Here is a 10,387-nt window from a genome sequence, read left to right as displayed (position 1 = left end):
GCTTAAGCCAGCACATCATGATGTCAACCATTTTATGAGATAGACTCCAGCTGCTTGCGTTAATGTATATCTGGGCAAGAGTCATTATTGTCTGTATTCTGTACCGTCAAGTATAGTTTTCCTTTCCTGTCAGCGCGCCACGTTAAAGAGCGGTTGGTTCATTTCCTACAGAAAATGTTTGACACCCAATATAACTTTTTTGTTTGCTATATTGTTCTGCTGGTATGTAATATGAATAAAAATCTATTAAACTATTTTGATTAAATACCATATCACGTGTATTTTAATTAAACATATTATTTGTTTTATTTATATTGCTTTGTTGGATTTTTTAATCTGTTGACGACGAATCGGAAGACGAGGAAATGTTTCATTTACATATTTAGTAATGAAGGAAAGGGGACAAGTGCACCTGGTCTTGTACACTCCGCAATGCGAAGCGACAATGTGAGGGGGGGGGGGGCGGGGGGGGGGACCTGTGTTATAATTGCGAACGCGAAACATAGGCGATATTTAGATGCTACAAGGCTTGATAAAATGTGCAACAGAATGGGAAAAAATAGATGCACAATTATAAATTCGTTAGTTCAGTTAGTTCGTACAGATTTCACACAGACCAAGGCATTCTCTAGTTTCTCGAAAACAATTTCAGATATCTTTAGACAATACTTGTAATTAATGCATGATATAAATTGAATGATTACACCCCAGGCTGGGAAGGAAATGTAACTCAAGCCGAGCCGAAAGTGCAGAGACATTGATGCAAATGTAAAGGCGACAATCGTTCTATAATCTAAACTACTTATATTTAAAAATAGTGAATCTACAATATTATTCCTAATGGTCATTCAAGCACCAAGACTAATAAAAGACCGACAGCTGTTTATTTTGACAAGCGGAATTCCCCTCTAACGGTTAATTGAGTTACCCAGTTAATACTTTTTGTATTACTGGGCTCTTCGCTGTAAGTATTGAAAATATACATATATATCTGGGGTTTTTTCTCTCTCCTGAAAGCGACGTCCTTTATTTTAATTTGTAAGAACAACAGCGAGTCTGTTGGAGAGTCAACATAGGGCTGGAGAGCGAACGAGCGAGTGGGGGCAGAAACAGGGAGCAACACTGATGGGGGTTCCGCGTTTAAACAAAGCTCCCATTCAAACAGCGCGGAGTTCCCACAGCTCGGGAGAGTTCGGGGCTTTCTTTGAAAACCCAGCAACTCTGCACGTTGCATTCTGCAATTTTTTTCTCTTAGTTTTACTTCGGAGGCTGCGCTCCATACCTTTTTACTGTTTTTTTGTTTGAAGACGGTGTAGGGAGGAAGACCCGTCTGATGTGAGGGATTTAAACCATCCCGCGTCGCTTTTAGAGGAAATTAATTTAAACAAAATTTAGGCTTACGAAAAACACCATTTATTTTCTTTCAAATTATTTTTCATCCTTTCTAATCCCCATGCTGTCAAATAAATTTAGTATAGAAAAATATGATTCTGTCGATCTAAGTAAACCTTTAAATCTATACATAAGATTTATCACATGTATATACGAAGTTAACCATTCATCGTTCCTTTACTTATAGGCTAACCATCAATGCAGCCTCAGATCGAAATCATTCTTCAATAACTAATGATTATTCATCGGAACAAAAATATCAAAAATTACATAACTTGGTTCTCGTCTCCCTAAAAAAAATTACTAACATAAACTTCCAAATGAAAGTGACCAATATATTTAAGATACTCTTAATAACGAACTGGCCGAAATGCATTATTTAAAAGTTTCACGCAAAAAAATGAAAGACGTTTAAGTTCATTTTAATCTAACGAATGTCCCACTTCTGAACGTTTCCCAAAGAGATGAAGAGGAGACGCGTGTTTCCGTCCCCAAAGAAAAGTTTTCAGGTGCCTGGAGACTGACCCGTAAACAAACGGCGCTGATGTGACGAGATCAGTAATTGGCAAAGCAAACCTCAAACTAACGCCGAGGCATCAGATCACTGAAAGTTCAAGGTAACACTACTGTCCCTAGTGCGTGTGTGGAAAAAAATGGTTTGTTTTATTGTAACATAGAAGGAAATAAATAAATCTATTGGTTTTCGGTTAAGATCGCTCCCAGGATTTTTGTTTTTATATGTTTGCAGTGTGCAGATGAGGAATGTGCATGAAAGTAAATAAACTTCATCAGATTTCTGCAAAGAACCAAGACGTTTGCAAGTATTTCCTGTTTAGAGTTTTTTTTAAATCAAATGCTCTCATGCACAAAACCTTTCCTTTCCAAATAATTCTATACAGTGAACTTCAAAGTGCACTTTACCCTGTAAATCACAAGATGACTATACAATGAGCATAAGTATGTACAGCATGAACTTTGGGAGCAGCACAGGCCTTGTGTTTAATTGGACATTGAAAGGTTAAGGGTATTTGCACTGTAAGTATATCTAGGCACCTATCCTTGTTCACTATTGCACAGATGTGTACCAGTCTGCTTGAAAGTACTATTCTTGAACAGACTAATTAGCCAGATGTACTGATTTTAAATCAATTATATCAATAATATTAACCACTAGAGCAAATGCAGTTATCTGGAGTTTATTAACTGAGAACACACAATTGCTCTTGGATGGACTGTATATTTATTTCTGTGAATACATGTGGTAAGAAAAAAGTTTATATTGTGTGCCGGTGCCTGTATATTCACTGAGGAGCTGGCCCACCTGTAAAAATTGCGTTCTCTAGTGCTTCATGATTGCTTTAAGTGGGCAATAATCTTCAGTGAGTTGGCACTGGGAGCAATAGAACAAAGGCTATTGACATTTGGTTATCCATACCTTTGGTTTGTGCCTTTTCCTTTGTTTCTCTCCCACATGGCAGCTGTCTCTCGTTCTGTCAGCGTATTTCACACTTCATCTAGAGCCATGCTTTGTTTCTTTACCTGTCCTATTACCATCTTGTCTCATCTTGAATATCTCTTAATGTCTCTTCACCCCTCTCAGACCTTCCCTTTTGTTCTTTCATCCCCTCCGCCATTTCCCAGCCCCCAAACTTGCTTTCTAATCTGTTTCATTTCCTGCTTTTTTCTCAGTTCTGACGAAGGGTTTTCGACCTGAAACGTTAACTCTGTTTCTCTCTCCACGGATGCTGCCTGGCCTGCTGAGTTTTTCCAGTGTTTTCTGTTGTTATTTCAGATTTCCAGCATCCGCCATATTTTGCTATCGTAAAGGCTATTGGCTGATGGCCTCACAAAGCTCCGCTTACAGCCACTGCAAGTAAAATAAGATGCTAATGAAAAAGACAGTGGCTGAAGATTTTGAGTTACAAGCTACTTTGTTCTACCAAATGGTTGGCAGAGGAATCACAATGTGAGAAAGTAGCCTGAGTCTTGCCTTTAATTGATCTTGCTCACCAGTGGGTGATGTCAGCAGTGAACTAATAGAAATTGGTGCCAACTGACATTATAAAGTGTGGGTTTGAGCAAATCCAATGCATAGGATTTTCGAGGTACTTCAGCATGGAACACCATTGTACATTGGGCAAGACAACAGGATAAGCTACCATGTTGTAATAGATATTGTAGAATTTACTTTGGAAGGCATGTATGCTTTTTAACATCTTGATTAATTACTGTGTTAATGGATTTTTAGAGCTGAGGAATATAACTTTTTTCCATGCAGTGTTAACATTAGGCATTCCAAGATCAGGTGCAGCACAGATTTTGTCCCTCTGTACTAAACCAAGTGCAGGATGAAATTTCTCCTGTTGATACTTTTGACATAGAAGTTGGTGTGAGTACAAAATCAGATGTCTTATTCTGTACTCGCACTGACTTTTTCACTAAAATTATTGGCAGGAGCAATTTCACCCCACAGTGCCTTAATCCCATGCTCAGAAGAGTAAGGGGTTACTGCACCAGCAATTTCGATTCCCATACTAATCATTCATGTGACCGCTCTCATACTCTAGTTATTTTGTGAATTGGAAGCCAAAATGCTCTGAATTTTATGTATAGGAAAAAGTATTATTCCTAATTAATATTAAAAGTTACTGAGATGGTCAGCAATGAATAGATGGAGACTCTGTTGGTCAACACTTGACAGTTGACCTGCTAATAAATGCTGGAGAAACTGGTTAGAGTGAAGGTGAAAAAAAATGTCCACACTAATCTCCCAATCAATTGAATTGGCAATGTGATTAAACAAAGATATAGGAACATAGGAACAGGAGTAGACCATTCAGCCTCTCGAGCCTGTTCTGCCATTCAATTAGATCATGGCTGATCTGTATCCTAACTCCATGCACCCACCTTTGCCCCATATCCCTTAATATCCTTTGCTAGCAAAAACCTAATGATCTCAGATTTAAAATTATTAATTGAGCTAGCATCTACTGCTTTTTGTGGGAGGGAGCTCCACACTTTTACCATCTTTTCCACAAAGAAGTGTTTGCTAACTTCTCTCCTGAATGGCCTGGCTCTGATTTTAAGGTTATGCTCCTTGTTCTAGACTCCTCACCAGTGGAAAAAGTTTCCCTCTACCAAATCAATTCCTTTCAAAATCCTAAAAACCTCAATCAAATCATCCCTTGATCTTTTATATTCCAGTGAATATAAATCTAGTTTATGTAATCTCCCCTTATAATTTAACCCTTGGAGCCCTGGGAACATTCTGGTGAATCTGTACTGCACTCCTTCCAAGGCTAATTTATCCTTTCTAAGGTGTGGTGCCCAGAACTGGACACACTACTTCAGATGTGGTCTAACCAGGGCTTTGTATAGCTTCAGCAAAACTTTCTGCCCTTTATATTCTAGCCCTCTAGTTATAAAGACTAACATTCACCATTTTGATTATTCTTTTTGTACCTCACTACTACATTTTAGTAATCTGTGTCCTAAATCTCTTTGGACCACCACTGTTCCTACCTTTCCACCATTTAAATAATACTCAGATCTATCCTTTTTTGGTCTAAAATGGATGACCTTACACTTACCTGCATTGAAATCCATCTGCCTCAGTTTTACCCACTCACTTAATTTATCAATGTCTCTTTGTAATTTTATACTCCTGTCTACCCTACTTACTATGCCACCAATCTTTGTGTCATTGGCAAAGTTGGATATATGGCTCTGTTTTGTGTTATCTAAGTCACTAATATATATAGTGAATAGTTGAGGCCCCAGCACAGATCTTTGTGCAACACCACAAGTCAATTCCTTCTAATTTGAGTCCATACCCATTATCCCTACTCTCTTTCTTCTACCTTCTAACCAATCTCCTAACCAGGTCAATAATTTGTCTTCAATTCCATGAGCTTTAATTTTACCTAACAGTATCTTATGTGGAACCTTATCAAATGCATTCTGGACGTTCATATAAACTACATCCATAGAAACATAGAAACATAGAAGATAGGAGCAGGAGTAGGCCATTCGGCCCCTCGAGCCTGCTCTGCCATTCAATGCGATCATGGCTGATCATCCAAATTCAGTACCCTGTCCCTGCTTTCTCCCCATACCCCTTGATCCCTTTAGCCTTGAGAAATATATCTAACTCCTTCTTGAATATATTTAATGAATTGGCCTCTACTGCCTTCTGTGGTAGAGAATTCCACAGGTTCACCACTCTCTGGGTGAAGAAATTCCTCCTCATTTCTGTCCTAAATGGCCTACCCTTTATCCTTAGACTGTGACCCCTTGTTCTGGACTCCCTGACCATCGGGAACATCCTTCCTGCATCTAGTCTGTCCAGTCCTGTCAGAATTTTATAAGTTTCAATGAGATCCCCTCTCATTCTTCTAAACTCCAGTAAGTACAAGCCCAATCGACCCAATCTCTCCTCATACGTCATTCCTGCCATCCCAGGTATCAGCCTAGTGAATCTTTGCTGAACTCCTTCCATGGCAAGAACATCCTTCCTCAGATAAGGTGACCAAAACTGCACACAATACTCAAGATGTGGTCTCACCAAGGCCCTGTACAATTGCAGCAAGACATGCTTGCTCCTGTACTCAAACTCTCTTGCTACAAAGGCCAATATACCATTTGCCTGCTGCACCTGCATGCTTACCTTCAGCAACTGGTGCACAAGACATTCCCTGTGTACTACTTCAGTTAGTTCCTCAAAAAAATCAATTAGGTTCGTTAGACATGACCTACCTGTTACAAATTCACGTTGGCTCTCTCTAATCAGCTCAAATTTCTCTAAGTGCTCGGTCACTCTGTCCTTAACTATAGGTTCCAATAACTTCCCCACAACAGTTGTTAGACTAATATGTCTATATATCAAGCCTTCCACACCTTCAGGATCCAAAGTGCTTCACAGCCAATAAATACCTTTGAAGTGTAGTTTCTGCTGTAAGGTAGGAAAACACAGTGGCCAATTTATGCATAGAAAGGTCCCACAAGCAGCAATGAGATAAATGACCAGATAATTTGTTTTAGTGATGCTGGCTGAGGGATAAGTGTTGGTCAGGACACCAGGAGAACGTTTTTCTTTGAATAGTGTTATGGATCTTTTACGTCCACCTGAGAGAGCAGTCAGGGCCTCAGTTTAAGAGCTCATCTGAAAGATGACACCTCCAACAGTGCTGCACTGAAGTGTTAGCTTAGATTATGTGCTCAAGTTTCTGGAGCAGGGCTTGAGCTCACAGCCCTCTGACTCAGAGGCAAACATGCTCCTTCTGTCACAAGGCTGACACTTAAGAAACAAAATGTAATTGCAGCATCAAAGTGAGTAAGAGCTTGAATTGTGCTTGTTATTTACGGCCAATTAAATTATTGTAAATTATGCAAACTGGTTGATGCTTGTTGCAACCAGAATGGCCCTGGTTTAACTACACTAATGCTTGCTGAATTTGAGACAGTCAAATTATAACCACTTTTCTGCCAAAGGGGGTTGAACTGTTCAAAATAGTATTGAAATTTTAATGAAAAATGTAAGTAATGCATGGATTTATATAGTATATAGCTGAAATATCTGAAAACACTTCTCACGATTAATAACATTGAAGTGCAGTGACTTAGCATGTCGGCATAGATGGCAGCCAATCCGCACTAGAAACACTCCGTAAACAACCATGAAATGGCTGGTCAGTTAATGTGCTTTTGTGGCAATGGTGCAGGGAGGAAATTTGCTCACAACGCCAGGAGAACACCCTGCTCTTCTTTGAATGGTGCATAAAGTCCTTACCATCTTGCTGAATCACCAGAATAGAGAGATGGGACTTTGGTTTAATATGTCATCTGAAAGATGGTGTACCTAGCCATATTTTATTAAGTGATTATACACACATGAGAGAGATGTTACTGTGTGCTGAATTAAAGCCCAGGCCCTTGAAGAGAAAGGGCGGTGTTTAGCAAACTGTATCAACACCGATCTATTCTGAAGAGTCAGGATGTTGAGAATATGCATGCCACGCAGTCCATAAATCCCTGTTCGCTGCTTATTTTTAAAAGAATAAATGTAGGTTCTGGTGTATAATAAAACAAATGTTTTTAGGCTATTAGTTAAACCATTGCCCCACAGGTTACAGAATGGCAGAGTGTGGAATAATAGCCTCAGCTTTGGAACATTTTCAGCCACTTCTGAAACCATTAGACCAACAGCTTAGCATTGTAGTCTTGAATTGCAGTCAATATTTGTATTCTATTGCTCCTTGGGTTACAGAAGCAACCGTGAGTGTTTAATAATGTCATCAACCTTCAACACTAGGGCATGACAACACCCTGAGGCTTGTCTGTAACCCTTCACAGTAGATAGGTTAAACAACATAGAAAACAGAAAGAACTCTGAAATCATGAAGAATACTCAGTGGACAAAAAAAACTACCTTATGCTCTATATATTTTATATAATTATATCACTCATGTGGGTTATTTTCAGTGGTCGCATTAATATCATTTCTGCAGCTGCAAGGGCTCCGCTCAGTCCTCTGAACTACCTCAGTGAATGCTCCGAAAGTAGTATATACTTTGAAGTGTTTTCATGGGAGTCTAGTTTGCATTTCTACCTATATGGCTTATTCCTACTGTAAAATTAAATACATTTAGATGCTGAGTTCTGCAAGTAGCTGTAGCAAGGAGTATGGTACTATTGCCACTGCTTGTCAGTAAGGATGAATGTGAGTGCTAAATCTATCTATGTTCTTGTGATATATTTAAAATGGAAGAAAATTACAGACCTGACAATTTAAACTAACTCTATGAATTTTTTTTGTTGTAAAATTAAGTTATGAGCTCCTCTTTTTACAATTTTCTGTATCCTTTTCCTGGCCAACCCAAATCCCAGTCCATCTGCAGTTGATAAGATAGGTGATGTACTCTCAGAACTATGCCAAGTGTCTGAACTACCAAGGTGACTCTCCCTCTGAATTTGCCTCCCAGCCTTTAAGGAGTTGCTTGGCTGGCACTCAGTGCTACTCCCAAAATTACACAATTGTGAAACAAGACCTCAGCAGTCTGGGAGAATCACTGGTGGTGGATTACAAAGAAGTAAAACAATACGTGATATCAGGCTAAATAACTTACACACCAGAGTGAGTGAATTACCGGGATGATTCCCAAAATGATTTCTTCACATAAATTGCACTCTTGTACTTTTTAGATTGTAAGTTTGGAAGTTTGGAAGATTGGAAGTTTGTTGCTATTGGCTGTTTTGGATCATTATAAATTTAAGTAATCATGTGACATGGCTTGTTTGGACAGTCAAGCTGTGATCAATGCTATTTAATAGAAACAGGCACTGTGTTCCCATTATGGAGTGCTAGTGAATGAATGGAAAATACCTTATTTAAATTCTACAGCTCATAGTAATGTTCTGTGGACAAATGATTTGTGCTTATACAGATAACTTGAAGAAGGAAGGGACTTGTGAGGTTGCTCCTGGCAGTGTATGTCCAGTCATCCCAGGAGGCTTATGATATGCAGTAAAGCAATATTGACAGTGAACTGAACCACTGGCAATAAACTACCATGGATAAACTCACACATGCGGTATAAACAGAGGATGCCACTTCCTCAGCAATGGCATATGGAATATTTTAAGAAATAGCCTTGCCCCCTAATCCATGGTAATAAAGACTCAAGTGGCCTGTGTAACTCAGTGGTATCCAACCATTTGGAGCTGGTGGCCAGATACACAGAGAGCTGTACATGATTACACAAAACTGCAAGCCCCCATATACAAAAATTTGAGGTGCACATATATATAAACGTGAGCCTCCCATACACAAGAATGAAAGCCCTATTTTTATAAAAAGAGTGAAGCCCATATACAAAAAAAATCCAAACTCCTACAAACAGAAATGCATAGCTCCTGTTATAAATCTCATCATCATGAAGAAACAACTCATGAAATAACACTGGACGGCCAGCTGGTGGCGCCGTCCAAGGAGTATAAATACTCAGGCGTAGGCCCAGCTTGTCCAGGGACATTTTATAAGACAGGAACTAGTGAAGTACAACTAGACCTCCATGTTTTGAAACAAGTTGATTAAAGTCTTGCTTTATACTCGAACCAAGTGCGTAGTGAGTTTTATTACGTCAGCTCCCATGCATCAAAAATCAAAGGCCCTTACAGAAAATATCCAAACACATAATACATTAAAAAAAAGCGATCCCATAAATCCCCATAAAGGCTAAAACAATCCAAGACCTCACATACATGAAAAATTGCAAGTCTCCCATATGCAAACATTCCCGCTGTAAAAATTAGCTGGCTACTTAGACCTCACTTACCTTGCTGCAAAGAAACAGCTTGTCCTTGGTCTAAATCCATCAATCAGGGAGCGGCCGTTTTCTAAACTCTCCCAGACCCAGCAAGTTAAAAAGGCCTGAGTCTGAAAGTTTGCACAGCAAACATTTGGGCAAAGAAAGGAACCACGGGCTGGGTAAAAGAGGGTTGCTGGCCAGATTCACCTGCCAGTATGTGTTAGACTCTCCTGAATTTATGTGTCACCCTGGTTAAGTTTGCAGCATCCTTGCTTCTGAGTTGGAAGGTTGAGGGTTCAGTCCCAATCCAGGAGTTGAGTATATAATCTAGGTTGATATTCCAGTGCACTACTCCAGTGCTGCTGTTCTTTAAACAAGGTATTAACCTGAGGTACCATCTGCTTGATGTGATAGTTCAGGTAGATATTGATGATCCCATGGCACAATTTGAAAAACAGGGAGTTTATTCTATGATCCAGTACTCCAGTCACCGTTCTTTCCTCAACGTCACCAAAAACATACAGAGGGTAATTTTGACTGTGGGCAATAGTGTGAAACAGGCAATGTCAGATCAGCCGCCCGTTATACATTGACTTCAATGGGAATGACAATCGGGAGAGAGGTATAATGGGTGACTGATCCGCTATTGCCCATTTTACACTATTGCCCAAAACCAAAATTACCCCACT

At 39.4% G+C, this 10,387-nt stretch overlaps 1 protein-coding gene across 1 annotated transcript in view; it reads left to right on the top strand.

The window, feature by feature from the left end:
• The window catches only part of LOC147116686 (uncharacterized), a 3,385-nt gene extending 3,130 nt beyond the window's left edge, over positions 1 to 255 (top strand). Inside the window, exon 1 of the mRNA XM_085989534.1 lies at positions 1 to 255. This exon is cut by the window's left edge and continues 3,130 nt beyond it. The gene's annotated coding sequence lies outside the window, so the exon portion shown is untranslated.
• The last annotated feature ends 10,132 nt before the right edge of the window (positions 256 to 10,387 follow it).

This window comes from Somniosus microcephalus, chromosome 6, assembly GCF_052327205.1.
Source record: "Somniosus microcephalus isolate GS21.2 chromosome 6, FLI_Smic_1.0, whole genome shotgun sequence".
Lineage (NCBI taxonomy): Eukaryota > Metazoa > Chordata > Chondrichthyes > Squaliformes > Somniosidae > Somniosus > Somniosus microcephalus.
Note: the sequence above shows the minus strand (reverse complement) of the source record. Positions and strands in the feature narration are given on the sequence as shown.